The sequence below is a fragment of the Solanum pennellii genome, chromosome 11 (genome assembly GCF_001406875.1).
Source record: "Solanum pennellii chromosome 11, SPENNV200".
In the NCBI taxonomy this organism is placed as follows: domain Eukaryota; kingdom Viridiplantae; phylum Streptophyta; class Magnoliopsida; order Solanales; family Solanaceae; genus Solanum; species Solanum pennellii.
The window spans coordinates 43,814,260-43,819,028 of record NC_028647.1 but is presented as its reverse complement, the minus strand read 5'-3'; positions in this window follow the sequence as shown (position 1 = coordinate 43,819,028).

Here is a 4,769-nt window from a genome sequence, read left to right as displayed (position 1 = left end):
CCTAGGAAAAAAACTATCAAGAAAGGCCCTTTTGAAGATCTCTAAAGTCATCGGACCACCTCTTAGAGCCCTATTATCTCTCCATTGAATGTACCAAGCTTGGTCCACATCTTTGAGTTGATAGGAAGCCAACTCAGCCTTCTTATTCGAAGTCAAACCCATAGTAAATAGGATCTTATAGTCCTCATGAAGGAAGTATTGAGGTTCTTCATCCACCTTTTACCTAATGAAAATAGGTGGATTCATCCAGTAAAGTCTCTCAAACGAGAATCCAAAGTACTAGCATGTAGAGGAATACGGGGTCAAACCTCCCTATTCAGTTGGGTCGTCATAGGAACTTGAGAAGTGATGACATTCGATTGAGAAGTCTTGGATTGGGTAAAAGATACAAAATCCAACCTTATTTCTCCATCCGTCATATGTAGAGGAACAACAGAAACTTGACAAACCATAGGAACTTGCTCAAATGGAGGCACTTAACTGTGCTATGGAGGAGCTTGGTTGTCATTAGCTCCCCACATTAGTAATTCCTTCTTTGGCACTTCTAGCAGCTGCTTTTCTAGTAGTCATACTATAACCACGATAAAAGGCTTAGGTTAAAGCACATAAATTAATACTATAGAGGCACGACATATGAATACGAGAAGATCAGAAATTTCTAAGCATCACATAGTCTCTATTTCATAAATGTGGCGCGATTCACAATAATGAATAAGAATCTACATAGACGTGGTTTAATGAGACATCGATCCTAAATATCTTTAACCTCATGCTCTAAAACCAAGTTTCTCACATCTGGGAGCACCCCTTAGAGGTAATCGGCATCGGCGTCCTCGGGGTGGACTATGAATAGCCTCTTAGCATTCATCATTACATTTCATAGGTTAAAAAGTGAGGAAAAATTAAAACTTTTCATCTCCATCTACATTATGAGGTTTACATAGACCTTTCACATACATATAACATATACATAGAAAGTTTACTTAAACACCTCGCATAGGGAGCTTACAGAGGCTTTTACTTTTATGTCACATATACAATACACACGATATCGAGTCTAATAGAGATGTCTCATATAAAACCATCTACGTCGGAATAAAACGAATTGCACATATCCCTTACACAAATGTATAATTGCAACTTAGGGCATACAATAATTTCTTGAACAATAAGAGTGAAACAAATGTCATTAGACTATAGCATGTCACATATGTAGATGAGAAAAAGGTATCATCCTTGAATCTTAAGGACATACCCACACTTGGAGAAATGATCCAAGCCATCCTTGCAAAATTCTCATAAGACCTTCAACGACCAGAACCTAAAATATTTGGGAAAAAAGGATAAACAGAGGTTAGTATATCACTTGTACTAAGCATGGAAACATATGCACACACAATATAGAAATCATGTTAACAGGGATATTTGTTCAAAACTATGCCAAGTTACCTAAATTATGATGACTTCTACTTGGTGATGATGTCAATTGAAGTATGTCTTGTATATAAATTATGATGACTTCTACTTGGTGATGATGTCAATTGAAGTATGTCTTGTATATTAATTATTTTACCTATTTGATGTTATTTTATAAGTTTTAGACTTCATACAACACATCCAAACATTGAAAAATCTAAGGAAGTTTCGCTAGTTCAAGTGCACTAGCTTTCGGACGTCATGAATGTTTCTTGAGGTCTTTACTCTAAAACTTACTAAATGGTTAATAAACATTATTTTAGGAATTTAAAAGTGTTATAACCTTTTACGAATATGTTAGACTCTAGATTAGGTCTTGGACTTTTTGTGTTTTACATTGGCCATGAGTATGACATGATAATGAAACAATCTTATTTCATGACTTAAGCTCTGACTTGAACGAGGTTATTTGATAATATGATTATGGAACTATGTTCTAAGAGTGTGGCAGAATAGTTGATTGTTTAAATAGTTTTTATGCCAATCTAGAATTAGCCCAGTAGGTCATGCAAAGGTAATATGCTCTATTCGTAAGAAAGTGATCATAGGCCCTTGTTCGAAAAATCCCACAAAATGTCTAAAAGAATCCAATAAAATGTAATAAATTTCCCATTGATCCAAATACTTTGAACCTTACTGACGATAATTCATTCTAAACTCCGGATTTACCTTCCCATAATCTACTGTGTTGACCCCGGTCCCTCTTTGGACATGTGCACCTCGACTTAGGCAAAAGTCTTAAGTTGAGGGTGGTTAATGCGAAAGTAACCTCAATCTTAGCCTTGATCTGGCATTGGATATTGTGCACCTCAACTAGTGGAAAATCCATAAGTTGAGGGTGGCTATGAAAGAGGAAATTAAAAGAAAAATGGGTCTGAAAAAAGTTAAACGTCCAAAAGAATTAAAATAGACGGTGTGACTTTGTGCGAAACAAAGTGAGCAAAATTTTAAAAAAAAGAAGAAAATTACAGAAAAAGTGAAAACATTAAAAGAGCTACAAAGTTCAAAGTCACATCTGAAGTTGAAAGGAATCACATCCAAAGTTGAAAGGAATCAAGGGAAAGAGGATGAAAAGGAAGGATGTTGAAAATAGGCCAAAAAGAAGTAAAAAAAAGCCTAATTTAATGTCAAGGAGGGCATAAAGTCACTAAAAGTACCCAAACGTTCCAGACCTTATCATGAGCCTACATTACAAGCAAAGAAAGTCCTATAGTGATCATGGAACCTAGTTTGGAGAGTCTAAGCAGTGGAAATAAGGGAAAACAAATGATATTGAAAACTAAGAGTAAATTGATGTTAATTCTGAGTGTGAGTATTGAATGAACCTTGTACTCAAAATCACATTTACTCTGTTAGAAAGGGTTTCGTTTGAAGTAAAGGCATTGGTGACATTGTCGAAAAGTTAGTAACATGGTGATAGGAAAACATTGTATGTTGTGTGTTGAATTGTGGATATTTGTCATAATTTTATCAACACAAATTATCTTGTTGAGTCCAAGAGAAAATATTTGCGCCCGAAAAGATAGTCGAGATAGAGAGCCATGTTATTCTTGTTCTTGAATTGCTTGCTTCTATGCAAGTGTCGTTTAGAGTCTTAGTACTATTGTACCCTATTTTTCTCAAAATGGATTTTGATGCACGACCTAATAATTTTTTTGGGTTTTGGATTTGAAGAGTCGCAACCTAGTGAATTAAGGCACGTTAGGGAACATATATAGCCTAACTAAGTCTAACTACGGTCAACAAATCAGAGATCAGGGTAAGTGTTCAAATTACCTCGAGGGGAAGGTGATAGGCATCCCCCTCGAGGTCTATAAATGTGGGTCTCAGCCGTATCTCATGAAATTTATGTGGGGGTTACAAGTAGAAATTAAGGTCACTTCATTATTTAGTTATTCAATTAATTATATTTTCTAAGTGATAACATAATCTTAAATGATTAAAACAATTTTATTTTTTTACTTTATTATTTTAGAATGCGAGAGTAGGTGATAAAAAAATTAAACAATTAAGAGTATGTTTTTTATTTTAATTAATTAGTTAAGCATGCAAAACTAGATAAAAAAAAGTAATAAACACAACAAAAACTGATCAATTAAAAAAAAAGATAAGCTAGGAGACAGAAAATAGACAAATAGATAAGCAAATAATTTTAATCATTTTACTTAAGCTACCCCAAGTAAATATAATTAAATAAAATCAAGGGACAAAAAGGGAAGGGAGACTCTACGAAACTTTTTGGATCAATACTCGACTTTCCATTTTTATTTCGGTCAGCTTCTATGTAGGGACAGATAAAACTAATGTTTGTTATTTTGACCGAGTCGATGTCATTATATCTATATGATCAACTATCACTGCCCCACCACTGAATGCATTTCATCCTAATAGGTTCCTTTTATCCCCTCTTAATGTCCAAGAGACTTTGGACTATTAGTAGGGTGATTTTTGGCAAAATAAAATATAAGGCTCTCATAGAAACCAATAAAAAAGGATTGGACAATTATTTGCGCATCAACTCTCAAGGTTGCCTCTACATTTTAACTTAAAATGTTTGAAAACACAAGTAATTAGCGGAACGTCTTAAGCTTATGTGTGTTAATAAGAAATATCTAATCAAACATTACAACAATATTAATTAATAAAATATCACAAAAAAATAACATAGTGAACAATTTATCTTTATATATATATATATATATATATATATATATATGTATGTATGTATGTATGTATGTATGTATGTATGTATGTATATGTGTATATGTATATATATGTATGTATACATATGTATGTATGTGTATGTGTCTATGAATATGTATGTATATATATGTATGTATGTGTATGTATGTATGGATATGTATGTATGTGTATGTATGTATGTGTACGTATGCACGTATATATATATATATATATATATATATATATATATATATATAGGAATGTATGTATATGTATGTATCTGTAACGACCTGTTTAGTCGTTTTGAGCTGCAGATTTTATTTCTGGAAAAACTGGCTGAGACGACGGAACCCACGACAGACCGTCATGGGCACGACGGACCGTCGAGGGTGTCTTGTTCCACAACACTTAGACTTCTGAAATTTGGGTACTGAAATCGACTCTCTTAACTTGGCGACGGACTTGCAGGACGAACCGTCGTGGGCACGACGGACCGTCGCAGGTGTCTCGTTCCAGAACACTTAGACTTCTGAAATTTGGGTACTGAAATCGACTCTCTGAACTTGGCGACGGACCTGCAGGACGAACCGTCGTGGGCACGACGGACCGTC